General features: G+C 46.9%; 1 protein-coding gene across 43 annotated transcripts in view; it reads left to right on the top strand.

The window, feature by feature from the left end:
* The window catches only part of KCNMA1 (potassium calcium-activated channel subfamily M alpha 1), a 744,819-nt gene that overhangs the window by 32,204 nt on the left and 690,513 nt on the right, over positions 1-22,102 (top strand). The window contains exon 1 of one of the 43 annotated variants that reach the window (XM_019657034.1): positions 18,367-18,425. The exons of the other annotated variants lie outside the window; for them this stretch is intronic. The gene's annotated coding sequence lies outside the window, so the exon portion shown is untranslated. Of the gene's footprint in view, positions 1-18,366; positions 18,426-22,102 lie in introns of those variants that run through there. 43 annotated transcript variants of the gene reach the window in all.

Genomic DNA, 22,102 nt, shown 5'->3' with positions numbered 1-22,102 from the left:
ATAGTCCAAGGGTATAAAGGTTGTATGGTTCGAATGGTAGGCAATGGCATTGTTCGTGCTTCACTGGCAAAATCCTGGGCTAACTGCTTCCTCATGCACATCACCAAACAGTTAGGGAGTGCATGTCAGACAGTAATCAATATCATCCACTTGGATTTGACCATGGGTTTAATTGTAGCTCTGCTCTTTAATTAAGTTTTGGTGATTGTCCTTCCTTCGAACCCATGAGGCTTTGGTGAGGATGGAGGTAATGACGGTCCCTGGCATCCCTGGACATGAGTGTGCTAGTGCAGCCTTGGGATGTTGGGCAGAGCCTTCACTGGGGAGCCTCAGTGACCTTCTCTGTCACGCCTCTGCCTCTCAGACCTGTGAAGCTAAGATGAGATCATGTTTGTGAATATACAGCTGGCCCTCTGTGTCTGCAGGCTCCACATCTGCAAATTCAACCAACCACAAATTGAAAATATTCCAGAAAACTTACATTGTTGCTCACATGTACTGTGTAGTACAGACTTTTTTTTAAAAATCATGATTTCCTAAAGAATGCAGCATAACAGCTATTTACATAGCATTTACATTGTATTAGGTATTATAAGTAATCTAGAGGTAATTTAAAGTATGTGTGTAGTTTATATGTAAACACTACGTCATTTTGTATAAGGGACTTTAGCAGTCTCAGATTTTGATATCCTGGGCATGGTGGTGCTGGTGGGGGTGGTCCTGGAACAAATCCCCTGCAGATGCAGAGGGACAACTGTATTTTAACTGGTATGTTGCTCTGTCCACCTGAAGCTAATAAAAAATAAAATAAAATAGAAAAAAAAAAGTACAATGGTAAATTTTGTTGTATGTGTTTTGCCACAATTAAAAATAAATTAAAAAAAAAAAAGAACGGTGGAATAGGCTGGCTGTAAAAGCCATGCGGTCAGACCTTGCTGTGCAGGAAGGGCCAGGATGAAGTCTCTTCTTTGCTTTGAAGGTGAGAGCGTGGCTTTTGCTCCATGGGAGGGACCTTTGACCATCTAAATCTAGGGAGAATCATTAAGTGCCCATTATGTGGCTGTCGCTGTGCTAGGCGTTTAACAAGCAGTTTCATGCTCTGTAGCAGGAGGCCCAGTGGTGTAGTGGGGCGGGCATAAGGACTGGGGCAGAGCCCCCTCCTGTATACCTGGCTCTGTCACTGCTGTTACTGTGAACAAAGTTGTGTGTGTGTGTGTGTAACTTCTTTATGTAGCCTAGTACCTAAAAGGGCTATTGTGAGGACTAAGTGAGGAAAAATGTATGTACAGTGCTTGGAAACGTTCACAAATCCAACTTCCTGCTTGTCCCTCCAGGCTACCCTCTCCTCCTCCTTTTTCTTGTGATTGGTGTATTACTCTCTTTGTATAGATGAGGAGACCTGGGCCACCTTTACCTTGTATAGAAACACCTGCTGTAATGATATCATGGCGGCATCCCCACCTCTGTCTCAGTAACCCTGAGAGTGGGGATCTTACTGCCCCTGGAGACATGCTGTCCCTTTTGGAATAGCTTCATGTGCCTGTGCCGAGGTAGATGGTGAAGTATTTACATCAAAATGATGAGCTGTTCGCCTTGAGAGAATATTATGGTTGGCCCACTTCCCACTGTGCAGGCCTGGGATGATTTTTCATGACGTGGACATGAATTGGCAGTGAACTTTGTATTGACTTGATGTCCCTCTCGTATGGGTGAAGGCCCATGGCACTTTAGGGACTAGTGAATGTTTGAGATGGAGGTGGAGGAGATTAGCTCAGGGAGTTAGAGGGTTTAAGAGGGGATGTGACCATCAGGAGAGCTCTGGCAGCTGACGCAGGATGACATCATTATGTCCAGGGTTCCAGTCCTTGTACCTGACTTTGAAAGTCAGCATTGTGTTAGGTGGGTCCAGTGCTGTGCAGTCCTGTATTAAAACAGTCAGAGGGAACAACTGTGTGGTTTGATCTCTGACTGCGGAAAAGGCATTCCATATAATCCAGCTGGTAGTCAATGAGAAAACATCACAAACTCGGCACAGAAGGGGAATTTGTTAATTTCATGGCAGATAGCTACTAGAATCTATAGCAAATGCTATCTTAATCGATAAATGGGGGGCACATGCCTTTCAAGTTAAGAATAAGACAGGAATGCCCGCTATCTCCTGTCCTATTTGATATTGAACAGTAGGTCTGAGCCAGTGCAATAAAGCGGAAGAAAGGCAAGAGAGACATAGCAATGGGCAGGAAGAGATAAGTGTCAATTTTTTGCTGGTGATCTGATCACCTGGCTAGGGGAAATCCTAGACTCTGAATCTATAAATGTTAGAAGCAATGGCATTCAGCTGGGTGGCCAAAGGTCAAGTACAAACATGTATGGCTTTCAATAAGAAAACACTAATTTGGAAAGATATATGCACCCTGTGTTCATTGCAGGATTATTTATGATAGCCAAGATACAGAAACAACCTAAGTGTCCATCAATAGATGACTAGCTAAAGAAAACCTGACGCATATATACAATGGAATACTACTCACTCAGCCATAAAAAAGAAGGAAAGCTTGTCATTTGTGACAACATAGATGGTCCCGGAGGATATTATGCTAAGTGAAATAAGTCCGATGGAGAATGACAAATACTGTATGATTTCACTCATAGGTGTAATCATAAAAAAAAAAACAACCCTAAATGAACAAACAAAATCTCATAGATACAGAGAACAGACTGGTGGTTAGCAGAAGGAAAGGGTAGGCAAAATGGATGAAGGGGATCAATTGTGTGGTGAAGGATGGTAACTAGACTTTTGGTGGTGATCACTTTGTAGTGTATACAGATGTCGAATTATCATGTTATATACCTGCAACTTATATAATGTTATGTACCAATTTTACCCCAATTAAAAAAAATTTATGACTTCCTATTAGACCAACAGCAAGTAACTAGAAACCAAAGTCGAGGAAATCAAGGCTCTGTGAAGTGTGGGGCTTTGACATTATCCCGTGTGGCATCCATGGTGACGATTGTCTCCTAACTTATATTTGTATAGTGAGATAAAGCACCGTCACACATGTCCAGCCTACTCTTGCAAGACAGATCTTTTTAAATGTTGACCTTTACAGAAGAGGAGACTGTGGCTCAGAGAGGTTAGAGTGACCTCGCCCAAGGGAGGTGGAGCTGGGACCTGGCCTCCCAGGTTGGCGCGCCTTCCTCTCTGCTATTCTCTACCTCCCTTCTTCACACCTTACTGTCCCCAGCAATCCATCTGGTCCTGTCAATTCATTGGTCTCCATCTCCCATAGTGGCCGAGCTTGGTGGGAGGGACGGTCCAGAGCACTTATATTTGGGTTAGAATGTAGTCTGTAATTTCCTTTATGAGCAACAGCTGTCCTTCCTGGTCTATGCGTCTATGCGTGTGATGGGGTGGGGTAGGGTGGGGTGGGGGCTTGGTTTCCTTCCGAGGGTGCCTGGCCTGAGATGCCAGGAGGAAAGAGACAGTCAAGCGGTTGTTGGATATGGTCTGGGTTCCCTCTCGCTTCCTTTTGGCCTGCCTGCCCTCGACTGCCTCCTTTGAGTCCGACTTGCATCTTTGCTTTTAATTTTATTAAATGCCTCTTCAACGGTTATAACAGTAACATCCGTTCATGACAACTGGTAGGATAATAATACAGTTGGCCCTTGAACAACACAGGTTTGAATGGCGTGGGTCTACTTAAATGTGAATTTAAAAAATATGTAGATGTACATATTTTGTACATCTACAAATAATAATAAATAATAATGTACAAAAGAATGTACTAAAAAATAATGTACAAAAGAAAAGGTCATCTGACAGTTCTCTCCTGTAGCTTTACTGGCCAGTGGTAAGAGCCTCGTATAAATTCTTCCTCCCACTTCTCCAGGCTCATGTCAAGATGTGCAGACAGGGTTGCTGTTCATTCAGTGGGAATTTACAGGGACTGTGCTAGATGCTGGGGCTAACCACAGAGAATGAGAGACAAAAGTCCCTCACGGAGCTTACAGTCTCGAGGGTTAACATATCTAATATGCAGTGTCTCAAGTACCAGGCAATGAGAAGTTCTACTGAAAAAAGCAAAGCAGGGAAAAGCCCCCTCACCTGCATTGTAATGTTGACTGAGGAGGTCAGGGTAGAATTTACTGAGAAGGAGAAGTTTGTAGAGAGTCCTAAAGGATGTGTGCGAGAGAGCCGTGAAGATCCCGGGGAGGAGTCCTGAGGCTGAGCGGAAGTGCAAAGGCCCTGGGGCAAGATTGTGCCTGGTAATGAGCTCTGTCACTTGGAGCAGAGCTTGTGACAGGAAAAGAGGTCAGAAATGGAGCCACAGAGGAGGGGGCAGGAACTGAAGGAGGAAGGGTGTAGGGCCTTGTGGGCATTAGCTAGGGTTTTTTGGTTGTGCATTGAAAGGGGGAATCTTATTGTGCGCTTTGTCCTCGCAGCTTGCTTTTCTTATTTAATAATACATCATGGACACCCTTCCAGGCCCACAGATAGAGATCTCATTTTTTTTCTATATTCATGTACCTTAGTAGATTCAGCCCTTCTCTTTTGATGGACTTTTAGGTTTCTTTCTCCACCATGGCAGTGCCCTCCATTCTGCTGTTGGAGTGTGGGATTTCCAGGTCAAGGGGCATATGTATATTTAATTTTAAATTGATATTGTTGGATTTCTCTCCAAAAAGGTTGTTAGCCGCTTTTTATGAAAGAACTGTTCCTAAGTCTCAGATGGCTGGCTTTGTCCCCAAGTTGCTAAGTAGCTAGTCTGCAAACGGGAAATCACACCTACACAAAAGGACAGCTCTGGAATCCTGCATCTGGTGGGAAGGTGTGTGGCTTTCTGGAGTGTGCTGCTGGGGACAATATCGTTTGCTCCTTTTTGGAGCTTGTTTGATGGTTATGATGTCAAGAGAGCCAAGAATATAAAACACACAGCTGTTGCCGTGTTGTTTGCCTTGTGGCTGATTTTCCGTATGCTTAAAATAAGCGCGCCAGCCAGGAGCTGCATGGACAGATTCACACCTTGTCAAATATTGACTCGTGTTCCTGTGGCATCTTGAAGATAAGGCTCTCTCTTACTGTCCTGTCTTGTGACTGTGTGAATGCTGGTAGATGGCGGTGGGCGTGTGCCTGCCTGGCCCTCCTCTCCCCATGACGTACGGAGCGGGATCGTGTAAACTTAGAAGCAGACTTCTCATCTGTTTAATAGCTGCCTGTACTGGTGTGGTTTTGTACTGTTGGACACTAGGCTGTTTCCCATCTGTCACATTTCAAACAATGAATAATCTCGTCCCTGAGATTTCTCGCACATGAATATGAGGATATCTGTTGTGTAGATTTCTAGAAGTAGAACGGCTGAATCGAAGGGATTTGCCGTTTATATCTTAATAGATATTACTGAATTGACCTCCCTGCGGAGAGGGACCAGTGTGCCCGTCAGTGAAAGAGAGAGCCTTCTTCCCAAACCCTCGGCAACACAGGGTTTTGTCACACTTTTTGGTTTTGCCAATCTGATGGGAGAGACGTTGTGTCTCGTTACTATTTTATATTGTGTTTATTTCTCATGAGGAAGGGCAGACACCTCTTCGGATGGTCAAGAGCCATTTCTGTTTTATGTGGGTGAACTCTCTTTCAAATCCTTTGCTCTTTTTAATTTTCCTGGTGCATTATTAGCCCCTTATCTGGCCCCTTCCAGCGTGGTCTGTCCACATTATGAGGACATTTGACGCTGTGATCAGATAACCTGACTAGTTGAGGTCAATCCATACCATCTTTATTGTCAGGAGTGAAAATCTAGGTGTTGCAGAGAAGGAAGTATGTCTCTGCATCAAGCTGTAGATCGGTTACATTTTGACAAGTGTGCTACACTGATTGTTCCTCAAACAGGTTAAACACAGACGTAACAGAGAACTGTCGGACTCTGGAGTCCAGCAGCTTGGCAACATCTTTTACGTGATCTCACAGTTATCCCAGAACTGGTTTGAGGAAATATAAGGAAACTTGGCTGTTTGCTACTATCACTCCTTTCTGTTTGCTTGAGTTTACAATGCTTTGTGAGAGTTTCCACGAGGACTCCACTGTGCTGGCCCAGGTGGCCTAACTGCAGTCTCACACAATCCCTAACTTCATTAACAACACAATAGAAGGGTATCTCCCACCTCTGTGACATTGACTGTTAACACCAACCTAGGTCTTCCCAATGGGGCAGCTCCTCAAGTGTCAGTTCAAGGATCCGGTCTCCTTCTGCCCGTGGCTCTGCCCTTTCTGTGTCCCCAGAGGCCTCCTGTGGGTCCTCTGCTGGCTGAGGGGAAAGGACAGAAGAGGATTGTTTGTGGGAGGGTTTCATGGGCCAGATGCTCTGCCCACACTCCACTGGCCAAGACTCAGACTTGTGTCCTATCTAACTGGAGAGAGGCTGGGTGGTGGAGGCCAGCACATGACCTAGGTGGCAGTCCTGACCCCAGGGGCTTGGTGTGCCATGGTCTCTTAGCACCGTGTGGGACTTGTGAGTTTTTAAAGTTTCTTCTGACTTTGTCCTCTGACTGCTCTGTAAAGGAGAGGTACAGAATGCTTTCAACCCCCATTTAGAGCAGAGGAGGCTGAGGCCCAGGGAGGTAAGCTTCTTACGCAAGGTGAGGCCCTTTGTAGGGTGTGTGTAGAGTAGGCTGGAGATCAAAGTTTTCACCTGGATGGCTCTAACATGACACGAGAGCAGTCACCCACTCTGGGCGTGCCTGGGCCCACCTCTGCATGTGGGAAAACGGGGCTGCTTGGTAAGGGGACAATGGAGACTGGCCAGAGCACAGCCTGTACCCTGCTGTGTGGCAAGAAGTGCCCTTTGTAAACAGCAGTCAAATGGTTGGGGTGACAGGACTGCTGCTTGTAGGAAGGCTTGTCCAAGGTGTCCCACATAGGACAGAGCCACCATACACCTGGTGCCTCCAGGGGAGCTGTCCCTCAGTGGACTTTGGCCATTGTCCCTTTTTTATCATTGGCATGTGTCACTAGCATTGAAATTGGGGCTTTTTTCTTCACACTCCCCTTCCCTTTATGTAATTATTTTGAAACATCTGGTGCTGCAGTGAGATCGACATGTGAGCTGTGATATCGCATCTGTTCTATTTCAAGCAGCACAGAAACAAAGGTGGGGTGCTGTCGCCGCCCCTCTGGGTAAGGACTGTGCCTCTAAGAGCCCATTGGATGGATGGAGCTGAGGCAGCACTGGACACACTTTGGATGCTCGCCCCTCCAGGGTGGACACCTGGGTTTCTTTATAGTGTGAAACCTATAGAGACAGGATCATGGTGGTTGCATGGATTGCGGTGGTAGCGGAGACAGCATCAAGCAACAGAAAGAAGACAAGGCGTTAAGGGCTGATAGTCAGGACTTAGCACTGTCATTCCTCATTGAATGGCTGCTGAACTTGTTTTCTCATCTGCGCAAAAGAAATATTAATAACATCTTGCCCAACACTCTCCCTGGGTTCTTATGATGATCACACAAGACAATGTGTGTAGAAGTGCTTTATAAATGGAAAAGTACTCGGCAATACAAGGAATTATTTTATTAATAGTAACAACTGTCATTTGTAATCCTGGTGATTCGTTTGGGGTGGGAGACCATAGTTCTCATCCCTGCTACCATTACTATTATACTCACATTGTACTTCAAAGCTGCAGTTACCATGGGCAATTTCCTCTGCTCCTAATGATCATGGAATGTTAGTGCTTGAAAGAATCTTTGGGGTTAACTAATCTAACTGTGTCACTTTATGGATGGTAACACTGATACCTGGAGGGGAGAGACTGGTCTGGGGTCCCTGTGCCTTGTGATGCCCTGTGCTTTCTGAGGAGGCTAGACACCAGGAGCTTTGGGTGGGATGTTGATCCTTAGTCACGAGGTGGAGTTGAAGCTCTGACTCTTGTCTGCATGCTCACAGTGACCTCACTCTAAGCTCCACTGTTCAAGGTCCTGGTCAGATTTGGACAGGGCTCAGAGGAGAAGCTCCAGTGCTTGGGCACAGGGTCCAAGGAAGAAAGAAGTGGGAACTGAAGTAGTTTGCTGACAAGAAAAGGAGGCCAGGGCAATTCTAGAACGAGGAAGGTGGAGGTGCCCTTGCTCCTGACCTTGGTCCTTGTCAGGCCCCACCTCCTGTGCACTCTCTCTGACCACCCTCTCCGGGGGCGTTCATCCTCAGAGCACACTCTGGAGGCACAGCTGCAGGACCGTGAGGCTCCCTCTAGAGAGAAGACTGAGGGGCACCCTGCAATGCTTTAAGTGTCCAGAGGGCAGTCAGCTTCGTCTAGATAGAAGAATAAGGACTAGTGGGTAGATGTCCAGGCAAGACTGAATCTGGTTTCCTTTTCATTCACAAGCCTCCCTGGCTGGCTCCTTTATTGCCTCCAGGTCTTGCTCAAGTCACATGTCACCTTTTAGATGAAGCCTACAGGAACTCTTCTATTGCACATGCAGTTGGCACCCCCTACACGTTGATCCCTCTTTCTGGACTGGATTCACCATCCAAGTACAGAGATAGAAAAGTTGCAGATTAGTACAGAGAGTGCCCATCTGCCCTTCACCCGGCCTCCCCTAGTGTTCACATCTTAGATAACCATGCGGCGGAATTTAACGTTAGTATAATAATACTATTCACTAAATGATAGACCTTCGAATGTCACCAGTTTCCCCACTGATGTCCTTTTTCTTTTGCAGGATCCAATCCAGGATCCCACATTGCATTTGTCTGTCACATGATTTTATCTGTGACATGACTGCCTCTTTCATGACTTTGACATTTGCGAAGAGCACGGTCTAGTTATTTTTGTAGAGTGTCCTCCAGTTTGGGTTTATCTGATGTCTTCTTATGGTTAATATGTATTGATTTTATTTATGGCTCATTGGATTTCTCCCTGAACTGGGTTGTTGGGTCCCTCTGAGCAAGCATCCTTGTCGGCCTGGTTTGCTGACGTCCCCCAACCCCTCCCGGAGGGCCTGGCACACATGCCCGGGCATTATTTGCCCAGTGAACGGATGAGGTGGCGAACTTCCAGCATTAACAGAGCACGTGACCTGAAGTAAGAGAAACTCAAAGCAGAGCAGCTGGGTACTGGCAGAGCCTTGGTGGGCAGCTGGGCTGCATTGAAGCCCCTTCTAACATTCAGATTCTGTGGTTTTATAACTCACTGGTGATATATGAACTGAAGTTCATTCAGTTTCACAGGTGTTGTGTTAGTTGAACATATGCTTGCTATGGAGCCCTGTGCTGGGCAAGGTGAGGCCATTGATGGACACCTGAGATCCAGGCCCTGAAATGAATTTACATTTCCTGTGGACCATGAGCCTCAGGAGATGCAGGAGAGGGCCAGTGGCCATGCTACGGACAGCTAACGGGGAAGAATCTGGACTGTAGGTCATTGGTTCCCAGACTCCAGCCTGCTTGAGCATCACACAGGGGACTGGTTTAAAACACAGATTGCCGGGTCTCACCTGCTGAGTTTTTAGTTCACTTGGTCTATGGGTGAGGCTTGGGAATTTGCATTTCCAGCCAGTTCCCAGGTGACACTGATGCTGCGGGTTCAGGGACGCCACTTTGAGAACCACTGCTTTAGGTGTTCAGAAGGTGAAACAGGTCACTGCCAGTGAGCAAAAACCAGGAAGGCTTATGGAGGAGGTGGTCAGTCTTGAGTGGGGTAGGATTTACCCAGGAGGGGCTTAGGTCACACACAGCCACTTGGCTGCCGCCACATGCCGTTGGTGGGTGCCTTTGTCTGCTTTTGCATCTGGCCTCACTGTGGCCTTGTCCAGCCTTCTCAGTACCTCGAGCAGTCTTGGTCATGGGAGTCTGAGACCCCGGAAGAGGAGCCTGACTAAGCCTTTGACAAGTGTTGACCTTGGCTGGCATGGATGAAGTCACCTCGAGGCCTGGATGTGCCCCGTGTTGCACAGGCTGTCTAAATGTGTTTATTTGCCTGGGCCTCGCCCGCTGACTGTTGGCACTGCTTCAGGTGTTGCTGTTGGGCTCCGTGGCTCTATTTCTGTTTTCCTGTCTGGCACCAGCTCAGCAGGGCAGATGAGGTGTGTGGCCACCCTCGCTTTCTTCCCGGCTCCATGTTCTTGAGGCCAGTGCTTGGTCAAGTAGAACATTCGCATCTCACTAGTCTGCTGTGGAAACAGATGAGTTCTTTTCAAGAGAAAGAAATTTTGTGAAGGGGAGGGGAAGCCTTTAAGGAGATAAATAATTAAATTATATTGGACTTAACACACAGTGATGGAGGGAATGTTTGCACGTTGTGTGCGTGTTTCAGACTCATTTAGGAATTTTTATTCCTTTAAGTGACATTCAGAAATTGGTGTTAGAGGTGGTGGTAGGGGGTTGGCATCGGGAAGCTTGGGAGAGGCCATATTGTTTGTGTGGTTGGACGATTCTGGGCAGGAAGGAAGTGTGTCATCCAAATCACACAATGTTGGAACAAAGGGGACGTCAGAGTGCTTCTGGGTCAACCCTGTCATTTTTAATTGAGACCTTGAATGGCTAAATTGTCTTGCCCTGCTCAAATGTCACCTCGTCTACTATCCCTGACCAGAGCAAATTGCTCTCTGTTTCCTTTGTGCTCTAAAGTTGTTTTATTAATAACACACTTCTCTTGTTTCTTAAGTAGTCATGTACAGGTTTATTTTACCCACTTAGATCAGCAAATTAGAGCCTTCAGGTTCAATCCGGCCCACTGCCTGTTTTTGTAAATAAAGTTTTATTGGAACACAACTGCGCCATTTGTTTATATATTGTCCAGGCTGCTTTTGCACTGCAGTAGTAGAGGTGATTAGTTGCTATAGAGACCCAGTGGCCTGCACAGCCTAAAATATTGACTATCTAATCCTTTACAGAAAAAGTTTGCTGGCCCCCTGCATGAGAAGGGGAGCTCCTTGTGGGCAAGAATGGAGTTTCATTTTTCTTTGCATCTTCTATTCCTGACTCATAGTAGGTGCTCTATAAATGTATGTTGACTGGGCTCGAAATGCAGTGGGTAGAAGATTGAGTGTGCAGGACTGGAACCATCACTTGGCTGAACTGGCGTCCCCGGCTTTCATCCCACTGTTGGACCATTTTGTGCCCCAGTTTTCTCTCTACAGAAAGAAGGTAATATTTCCGTCTTGCTGAGTTTATCAGCCTGTGGTGAGGATAGAACAGGACATTAACACATCTTTCTACAACTGCAGGTCTGTCTTCTGGTTTTCCTGGTGGTTGTAACCCACCATAGCTCTGGACTTCTTTTTCAGAAACTTTCTTGCCCTCCCTGCCACCACCCTCTCAGCAGCTCCCTTTTGCCTACAGGCTGAAGTGTACATCTGGCCTGCCACTCATGGCCCTCCCTGCTTTGAACCCGACCTACCTGTCTGCTGTCTGTCTGGCTCTTTCCCTCCTCCAGTGCAGCCTTCTGCTGCATCCAGAATCTTCTGCGTGATGTCTCCTGTATATTTATTACAACTTTGCTTGAGGCTCCACCCCCCAGCGGACCTTCCCTCTTCCTGTTCTTGCACGTCCCCCTTAGGCTGACCCTGCTGGAGTCCCTTGACTTTGGCCAGCACGGTGACTGTCTCATTTGCCACCCAGTGTATTGTTTTTGTTGTTGTTTAGTTTTATCCTTGTGGGTGCTTGTTAAAACAAGAAGCCCAGACCCTGGATGCAAGGTGGGGCCTCCAAGGGTGGGACCCAGACCTCTTGGATTTTTTTTTTAACAAGCTCCTCATGTTGTTATGATTCTGACCAAAGTTTGAGAAACACTAAGTTAAACTAGAGTGCTTTGCAGTAGTATTTATCTTTTTATGAGACTCTTTCTTGTCACTTCACTTAAACTGGAAACATCTTAAGGGCACATCTGGGTCTCGTCGTTTTTCAGAGTAGCACATATCTATATGCAGATTAGGGCTGTGAGATGATTTGTGGGTGAGATTGTTTCCTGTAGCAGGCCCTGCATCTGGTAGGCGCTCAGGAAATGTCTGCCTGGGATCAATACAGATGTGCAAGTGTTCGGGAGGGCAGCACAGGCCCTGCAAAGCAGGGGATGGCTGTCGGGACCAGGCCTGGTGTGTGCCTCCTGCTGACCCTGCTAAAGAAGTCTTCAGATTTCCGGATGTTCAGCGGCCCAGGCACAGAGAGTCAGCCTCCTGCGGGACACTCGCCCAGCAGAATACTGGGTATCTCTCTCGTTCTGTTTTCTTTACGTTATTCTGCCTAAGCTGAGGTGAAAAGGCTCCTTTTTCCCTCCCTCTTTGGCTTATCCCAATAATGCAAAGCCGTAGAAGTGCATGCTGCCAGGAAAAGTTTGTTTGGACACTTAAGAATGTAGAAGAGGGTTTAGCTTGCACAATGAGTTTTGCTTTCCCGTTTAAAATGCTTGGAGAGGAGTGCAAATGTTTTCATCTCTAGCAAGTTGTATGGCTTGTTTACACAAGCCTCTATTCTGCGGCCTCAGAGAGGGCTGTTGCCTCCTTCAGGGCGCGAAGGGACAACCTGGGTGTTGAGTCTCCAAGCAGACACGGTGCCCGGGCCTCACATCTTCTTTCCAGTTATGTGACAGGAAGCTTATATTTCAAAAAAAATGATTTCAAACACAGCGCTTTGTTTAGAACTATTGTGCGACGTTATTTGAAACGTGAGGATGCCGTCGTTTTATTGAGAGTGGTGTATAAACCACCCATCAAGGTTGTAAACCTGGGTCCTGGTCAGGGCTCTCTAAGTGGAGTAGAAAATTCTTAGTCTGTCATGGAATGAGATGAAACAATAAAAACAGATAAACCGAAAACAGAGCTAGGGGTCAATCATGAGGGCTGATTTGGGAGAGCTCTCTGTGTTTCCTTAGAAATTCACAGCCATCTAAGCATATAGATCTAAGCATATATGTTGGCTTTGGCAAGGAAGGGCTCCGATGGCGTTTGGATAAAAACGTCTTTCTCTTACTGTTTCATTATTAGCATGTTTCAAGTGGAGAAACATGTAGGTTCTGAAACTTTCTCTCTCCACCTCCCTCATGATTTCAGTCCATTAATATTAAGCTCAATCATTCCAATTTTATTATATTAGAGGCTTGTGGCTTCATTTAGAAATTGAATGGATTATTAACTTTTGAATAAACAATAACATTGACTGTTTACTGATGAGGGCTCCAATCAGTTAATTTATTACTGCTTCTTTGGAAAGGAACAAAAACCATTTCTTACCAGAAGCTGGACTTGTTGACTGTGCTCCCAGGAACGTGGACAGTGGAGGGTGGCCAGGACATGTTTCCTATGGAGCATAAGAAGAGGCTGTCCAACATGAGATAATACATCTGCCTACATGCTAGAATCAGGTTTCCTCCATTGTCCCCAGAACCAAAAGCATGGGTAGGAATCGCTCAGTAGAGGGACCATGTGGTCGTGTGTTACAAATGAAGACAAAACCTGGCATAGTCTCTCCAGTGATGGCTATGCTATTGACCGGTATCCAATTCAGAAGTGGTGAGTGTTACATACTGATTTCAGAAACATGGTGGACGAAAATTGGGGCCGTTTCTTATACAGAAGGGATAGGAAATGTGTACTGATAAACACATTGTTTGGTTTGGACATTCCATTTCATGGGGATACAAAGTGTGCTTGGTCAACTGGGCTTCCATGTTTGATAAAAATGAGGTTGTGGAAGACTGTTCTGGCTTCTGTGCTTATGAGAAAGAGCTTTCACAAAGGAGTTTGGGGTGTTCCCCCCCAGAAATAGCACAGCTATAATCATTGTGTCACTAGAGACTTGGCACTGGAGAATGAAAGCATGAGTGAACTCAGTCTTTGTCCTCAAGGAGCTTTTTTCTGCTGGGGACATACAGCACACCTACACAGAAGGATGTAACTAAAGGTGGTGAGAACCTGTGTTCTTGGATGCTGGAAAAATCCAAAAAACGGCAGGAAGGCTGTAGATCTGGGGACTCACGAAGCCACATTATGGATGATTTTTTTTTNCTGTGTTCTACTGTTTCCTTTCTCTTTCTTTATCATGTTTCAGATGCCCCTCAATAGAAACCAATGACTGCACACTGGAATATACTTTTCTACATTATTTTTATTATTATTAGTTTTGTAGGTGATTAAAACCTTGCAGCTCCTGCTGTTTTGTTTTGTTTTGTTTTTTTCTTTCCCAATAAAGACTTCAAAATTTCAAAGCTTCTGCCTTAGAGGGCTTTAGGAAATCTGGACTCCCGAGACTAGAGAAAGGCATATCCAGTTTCCGTGTGGAGACAGGAGGGAACACAGATCCAGGCCTTGAGAGATGCTTCGATATGTCTCAGAGAAACCAGGCCAAGTAACTGTGGCCTTTACAAAGGCCCATAAGACTAGACCTAGGCCCTTGCTAGGTGGGAAGTTGGAAATGAGGTTCCTGATAAAGCCAGCCCCTCGAGGGGGACTGCATCCTCAGGGAGCAGGAGGTCCAGCAAACCTCCGCCAGAGAGCAGACGGGGCAGACAAGGGAGCTTACTTACCTGTTTTGACTTTGTGTTGGTATTGGGAAGGATGTAACAGTGTCTGCTGTGAAAATTTGTGATCACAGATCTGCCTTCATGCAGGTTTAGGTTTGAATGTATACGACCTGCCTGACCCAGGAAATCCCAAGCTGCGAAATTAATCTGGTGTCATTTGACCTGGGAACACCCCATAGTGTCTGTTAGAATCAAATGAAAATTCTCTCTGGAGGGACATTACTCATGGCTTAAGCATTGAAAGATTTCTGAAGGTAAAACCCAGCCACTTAAGCACGAGCTTTTACCCTTCAAATTATAAAACAGATGAGGAAATGAGTCACAATGAGTGAAAGTCAGCAGAAACAACACATAGAAGAATCAGACCCCCGAGGGATTTTATTTTTATTTATTTATTTTAAAGATTTTTATTGGGGAATTGGGGGAAGGGGAACAGACAAGTTGCTATCCTTTTGTTCTTCAGTCTAGTTGTGGAGGATGTNCGGCTGCTCAGCTCGGGCTGGACTCGAACCGCTGTTGCTCAGAGCTCACACTCTTGAGCGAGCTCTTAACCAACTGAGCCACTCGGCCGGCCCCTACGAAGCCACATTATGGAAGGGGCATCTAAACTTATCCTTGAAGAAGCTATATTTTATAAACAAGCAAAGGTGGAAGAGGGAAAGGGAACAGAAAAAGGTGACAATGCACAGAGCATGTTCAAGGCCGATTAATGACTGTTTTTTGAGAGCCTACTCTCTGCATAGAGCTCCATTCTAGTGAAAGGAATCAGATAAGAGCTCGGTACAAAACCAAGCAGTATTCTGTGTGCTTATCTTCTTCACTCCTTACAGAAGTGATTGAGTATAATAAATGTTGTCTTTAATGACAATGACTCATTTAATCATGACAGCAACTTGATGAAGTAAGAACCATAATTGTTCTCAAATTCTGGAAGAGGAAACTGAGATGCTAGCAGTTAAGTGACTTGCTTAAGTTCATGCAGCTAGTTTGTCATGAAGAGGAGGCTCATGCTTGCTAGTGTGACCCTGAACTTGTGCTCTTGGCTGTGGCCCCAGGCACAGCCCTGTCTCATCCTGAGTGGCCATGATTCACTTCTCTGCTCACCTCCCTCAGCAGAGTGTGCATAGCTTGAGAACAGGCATGTGTTTCACTCCTCGTGGTCCCCTGTCATCCAGCAAACTGTCTGGCGTGTGGTCTCATCTCACTAAATGTATGTTGAGTACAGAAGATTTGCTATGGAGATTTTAAGGAGGGAGCCATCACATCTTCTGGGTTTTGGGAGCCAGTTTGGAGAAGGTTAGGGAGAGCATTTTAGGGTAAGAGAAGAATACAAGCAAAGGGCTAGAGTGGGAAGGTGAGGGGACTGTGCAAGGATGAAAGGATGCTGGTGTCCTTGGGCAGGATGTGTGGTGCATAAGGGAGCTAGAGATGATGCTGGGAGAGGAGGCGGAGAGCATGCTGTGGTGGGATGGAAGTACTGGGGAGTGCCGGCTTCCCTGTGGGACTTCTCAAGGTCTGAAGGATTGGGTTGGACCTCTAGTCTCCGAGGGGATGACGTCAGATGGCCAGGCCCTCCCCCATCTCTGCTTTTGATGCCTCTATCAGAGATACAGTCTGGAACTGGAGGACCCATGGCCTGGATTCCAGGGAGCATTTCCTTATTAAAGACTTTATTGAACAACTTGAATGCACCTTCTGTGGCTTGAAAGACAAATAAGGGTCACTCACAGGCTAATGCTCTTATCTGCATGTTGGATTGTGGTGTTTGTTGCTGGGGGAAGATGAAGTGCATGGTGAGGACCAAGGCCTGGCCGAAGGCAGTCAGGGATTAGAGAAGAACCAGCACCGTGGACTGACAGTGTTTCTCTGACCCTGTCTTGCTGACTGGCAGGGTCCCCAAGTTCTGCACTCCGGATTTGTGCAACTAAGCTAAGCAACTGAAGAAATCATCCAGTTGTCACCAAATCAGGTGCTTGATAATATATGATAAAGCATGACATATGAAAGAAGAAACAGGCTAATCATCCTACCCCATAATCAAGCCCCCTGCAATGTGTGTCATTCATGAATGAGACTACTTTTCAGAAATGGAAAATTCTGTTAAAATCTACATAGGGCTACACCTAGTTAGCGTCTCCTGCCTGGGTGTAGTCATGGCTTAGGGCTGGACACCAGGCCTTTAGGAAGTGGGGCTGGACATGTTGGCCTCTCCTGGTGATCTGGAGCTGAGGCTGAACTTGGAACGTGGGTGACAAGGATGGGTTGCCATTTGGACAACCCCAAAGAATAGAGAGTCAGCATCCCGTCTCCTTCCGTTTTCTTCTGTCACAAAACCAAGAAGGTTACCCCAAAACCCAGGACTCACCTTGACTCTGCTCTGCCTATGTGGAAAGTTAAGTCATGGATCAGAGAAGGATAGACCAGTTTCCCTTAAGGATGGGCTTTTTGTCAAGAAGCTCATTATTGTATTACTCAGATTTCAGATCTTGGAAAATTATAGCAGCATGGGCTCCAAAAGCCCAACATTTTATAATCATTTATTCTTGGGATTAGACTCTCTGGATGTTAGACCCGTCCCTGGAGATACCGCCTTCTGAACTGGTGTCCCTGTATGAGAAGATATCCCCACCCAGGCTCTGTCAGGCCTGTGTTTGCAAGACCTGGATTCCAGTAGCCATTTGTGTCTCCATCCATCTTTCTGTGAAACTGGGCCAGTGATCCATTGACCTGATTTCTGAAGAGCTCCAACTGCTCAGGGTAGAATCAGCTGAGGTCAAGCCCAGGTTGGGCTGACTAGGAAAAAGCCCAGCCTTTCAGGAGTTCAGGGAGCAGAAGCAAAGGGTCAGGACCCCCGAGGAGTGGGCAGAACCATGAGGACCAGGCTCTGAGTGGTCAGAAGTCAGTGAGAGCAGCCCTGCTGGTGTGTTTGGCACAGCGGTGCCCATTAGCCATGACAGTCCTAGACCCATAAGCAAAAGAGGGTTGGAGGTGCACAGTGCTGCTGACTGAAGCAGGAGAGGATGGAGATGCTGGATTTATCTCACTTCAGCAGAGTCAACTTTGCCCTGCAATTTGGCAGATGGGGCTGGTAGCCGGTCATGGGTGCAGACAAATCACACAGGAAGTGGGGCCTCCCTGGCTGGCTGCTTGCCCCATGCTTTGGGGCCGTGCCCATAGCTAAGCAGTCATATGTCTAGTAAATAGTCGGCTGAAAGTTTCATCTGAAAGCTAATATGGAGCCAAACACCTGGGTGCCTGCCAAGGCCTCAAACGCTCAGGTCAGCAAGGCCCCCAACGGGGCATGGCTCTGTGAGCCGCTCTTTGAGTGTCCTGGTGGGGGCAGGCGCTTCCTTGCAGTTGGTCAAGAGAGGGCAATACCGCTTTTTTGTCTGAGGGACACCAGAGGGGAGAGTTACTGGGAATGGCAAAGCGGAGGCTGCTTCCTGGTGAGTGGGCATTCCTTCAGTTCCCCAATTCCAGCTTGAAGACGATGCTGTTAATACCAATGGCTAGAAATTGTTAAGCTCTTATTCCTTTTATATTAACACGTGGATGCCTCATTAACGACCCTGGGTGACAGGCATCGTTAATCCGCTTTCCGGAGAAGCGACACAGTTAGAAATTACATTTCTAACTTGCCTCGTGACTTGGCCTCGTGACTTGCCAAGGCCAACGAGCCAGGGAGTGCCAGGGCCAGGGATTCAGGCCCAGGCCACCCAGCTCCAGAGCTGCGCGCTGGGCTCTGCATCAGCGATGACATCTACGACCTTGGGGATGAATCCGCTTCTGCCCTGGTGGGGCTGAGTTATGTTTTTTTTTTTTTTTTAGTTGTGTTTGATCTTGCTAGAGAAATTGCCAGTCTTCTCAACCCTTGGAAAATTTGAGAAGTGGAACCTCAGAGCTGTATCTTGAGGGTACGTCTCCTGGTTGGCTGAATTTTGAAAAAGAAGTTTTATTTTCTTTCTTTCTTTCTATTTTTTTATGGCAGGTTTTCTTGCCTGGATATGGGAGACTGGTTTCAGCTTGCAGAACCGGCCTCTGTCCTGGCTGTGTCTCTCACCTTTCTACAGCTCACATGTCCTCTGAGGTTGTCCCTCACCTCTCAAGGGGCGTGTGTATCTGGAGTCAGAGCCAGAGGGCAGGGCTGGATGGGGCAGGGTGGCCCTTCTGAGACCAGCCCCTGGGCAGCCGCCACGCAGCCCCTGTGCATCGAACGCCCCAGTCTCCAGCCCACGGTTGCTGTGCAGTGAATGGGGACAGCCACATGAGGAGAAATGCCTGTTTCCCAAGGAGGGAGAGAAGGGTGGGAGGAGGCCTCCGAGTTTTTGTCTGGCCTGAGTGGAAAGTCCTAACTCAGGTGTCAAACAGGTCCTGGTGTCTATTCTTTGCTTTTTAGGAGCCTGGAATCAAGTAGGCACTTGACAAATGTAATTTCTAACTGTGTCGTGGTTGGGCAGGCGGGTGCTGGGGTCCAGTGGCCTGGGTTCCCAGGTGAACCATGTGACTGGAGCCACGATACTCTGAGTAGGACTGGCTACCTAACTTGCAAGGGCCAGTGCCACTTGTAAATGTGAGGCCCCTTGTGCAAATATTATTGAGAATTTTCAGATGACAACAGAGCATGAAACCATGGGGTCTTTCTAAGTGTGGGGACCTGTGTGATTGCACACATTGTACTCTAAGCCTCAGTTTCCTCACCTGAAAAGTGGACATAGTAGTAGTATATCCCTCGCAGACTTATTGTGAGGCTTAAAAAAGACAATAAGGCACACAAAACATTAGGTGTGTGGTAAGTCAGGGCTTGATAAATGTTAGCTTTGTAAGTGCAATGTCGGAAATTTCCAGCCTCTTTTTTGGCCATTGGCAAAGGAGGGTGAAGGGACCCTCAGTAATGGCTCAGCTTAAGGAGCAGTTCTGGGCTTTGTCGTCTACCCTCACCTGCTTGTGGCTGAGGACTCTCACCTCCTTTGCAGAGCACAGACTCCTCCTCTGGGGAGCAGGAGCTCTCACATGCTCCTGGCCCTGTGCATGTGCACAGGCCCTGCCCTGTACTCCCCAAGCCGTGGACTTGAGGAGGGCCAGCCGAGATGGCTGCTGTGTTCGCTGCCTTCGTTTTTCATTTGTTGAAATATGTTCAAGTCAATTATAACAGCACAGAATTTTACCCCTAAAGATTTGACTATGCCTCTCTGAACAATAAGGACATTTTCTTCGATCGGCACAATCACATTGTAGACGTCGAGGTTTTATTTAAAAACAGCATTTTATGGGAAGTTTACCTTGGTATAGGTGGGGAGGTAAAGTGATGAGTGTAGATTTGCTTTGCTAGGATGAAAGGCTGTTGTCCAAATCCAAACTCTGTATGCTTGTTTAATTTAACTGCTATTCATAGAAGGTGGTGGCTCATAATTTTGATAAGAAAGATCCCAGGACACCTGCCTCATCGCCCCAGTGGGTTAGAATGAAAACCACTTTCAGGCGGCGCTTCTATATCTCATTTCCTTTGCTGGGGTCTCTTCTGTCTTTCACCTAAACTATCCCAAGGGCCTCCTGAGGGGCCTGCTGGCCTTTGAAATAACACCTTTAACGGGCCGTTGCAGAGTTTGAGAAAGTCAGTCACCTGGACCTGCTTATTCCCTTGATTAAAAGCTTTCAGTTGCCTACAGCAGAGGTCGGCCGGACACCTCTAGCTATTTGGCCCATTATCTGAGGATGGCTTATACATCTTCCAGAGGTTAGAAAAAATCAAAAGAATAGTATTTTTTGATGCGTGAAACTTATGAGAAATTCAAATTTCAATGCCCATAAGTAAAGTTTTATTGGAACACAGCCGTGTACCTTCATTTACATTTCTTCTGTGGCTGTTCTCACATTACAGTGGCAGAGGTGAGCCGTTGGCACAGATCATCACAGAGCTGTAGGGTAAAACTCATGCTTTTTGGCAGGGCATCCAAGGCTCTTTGTCAATGTCCCCTGACTGCTTCCCCACCTCCACCTGGCTTCTTTTGCCTTTTGTACTCTTAGGAACTCCCAAGTGATTTGATGTCCTGCGTGGGCCATATCCACCTGTGTGCTTTGCCCTTTCTCATCTGTCCATCCCTTCCCTTTCCTTGGCTAGACATTACTGACTCATCCCTGCAGAAATCACCTCCTCCGGGAGGCCTTCCTGGACTACCTCTCTGGTTTAGTGGCTCTGTGCTTTGAGACTCATTGTTTGGTTAGGAAACATAAGGAGAAGCCCAGAGGCTCTGGGAGCTCAGAAGCCAGGAGCTCAGCTCAGGGGAAGCAGGATCTGGGGTGGAAATGGCTCACCTGGTCAGCAGACGTGGATGGAGTGGCTGGTACACACTGTGTACTCTAGCGGTGGAGATGACAGACTTGGGCTCTGTCCCTGTGGGGCTTACCCAGTGGGGGAGACACTTAGCGCGTGCATTAGCAATATGAGCGTTTTCAGTCCTCATTCGTGCTCTGGAAAGGGGGTAGGAAGGATGGAGAGATGGGCGTCTAGATAAGGAGGCAACATTTAAAGTCCTGAATGAGGCAGGGCATGGGTAGCCAGGAGATGTGGAGAGAGAGGAAAAGAAGAGATCTCTTCTAAAGGCATCTCGTCCCATTTCCTCCTCAACTCAGGGGATATGGTGAGAGGCAGTGCTTCTCCTCTCGGGCCCATGGTGCCAGCAGCCTGAGAAATCTCACCAGGCCCTCAAGCCAGAGCCCTCCCTTCTGAGTGGGCTGCACCTACCATTAGGCCCATCGCTGGAGCCTTCTGGCATTTATCTCAACCACAGGAGTGCAATGGACCCATCTGACCTCTTCATTTCCAGAGGCAAGACTGAAACCCAGAGAAATTGAGTCCCTTGGTCGCTGAGCTAATCAGAGACAGAGCCAGGATCAGAATCCTGGTCGCTTGACCTTCGGAGTAAAGGATCACTTATCTTCTTTTGCTTTTGTTGGGGGAATTCCAGGAGAAATCAGTCCCCAGAATTGGCTAGTAGAGGCCATTGGGAAACCCTTTGGATCAATGCACTACCCAAGAGAGAGGCCACTGGCCGAGACTGCTTCTGTGTGTCACCAGCACTCTTTGCTGGGTGTCCAGAGGCGCTGTTAGAAGCTGCTGCCCTCTAATCCCACTGGTTTAGTTTAGCTGCAGTCCTGAGGGAGGCTGTGTTAATTATAGCCCAGTAGCCACGCTGGGAGCTATAAATAGGGTGAGAGCCACCTGTTGGGTCGTTAGTAGGCATTTCTCAAGGTACCTACAAAGGACTCAGCCACTGGCCTGGGCATGGCATGGGCACGGAGAGCTCCTAGAAGTCTTCAATTGTGCTCTGAGGTTATAGCCTAGTCAGAGGAAAGCAATACGAACAGCGCAGTGGGGTCAAGAGCGTGACTTGGGAACCAGGCTGGCTTTTCCCACCTGTGAGGCCCTGGGAGAGTTGTTCAGACTCTCGCTCTTTAATTTCGTCATCTGTGAAATGGAGGTCTTAATGACTTCTACCTAATATGGATGTAAGATTAAGTGTGTGTGTGTATTTTTTATATATAGATTTATATATTATAATATATAATAATTTTATTATAGAAATATATATAT

This window comes from Hipposideros armiger, unplaced genomic scaffold (genome assembly GCF_001890085.2).
Source record: "Hipposideros armiger isolate ML-2016 unplaced genomic scaffold, ASM189008v1 scaffold_272, whole genome shotgun sequence".
In the NCBI taxonomy this organism is placed as follows: domain Eukaryota; kingdom Metazoa; phylum Chordata; class Mammalia; order Chiroptera; family Hipposideridae; genus Hipposideros; species Hipposideros armiger.
Note: the sequence above shows the minus strand (reverse complement) of the source record. Positions and strands in the feature narration are given on the sequence as shown.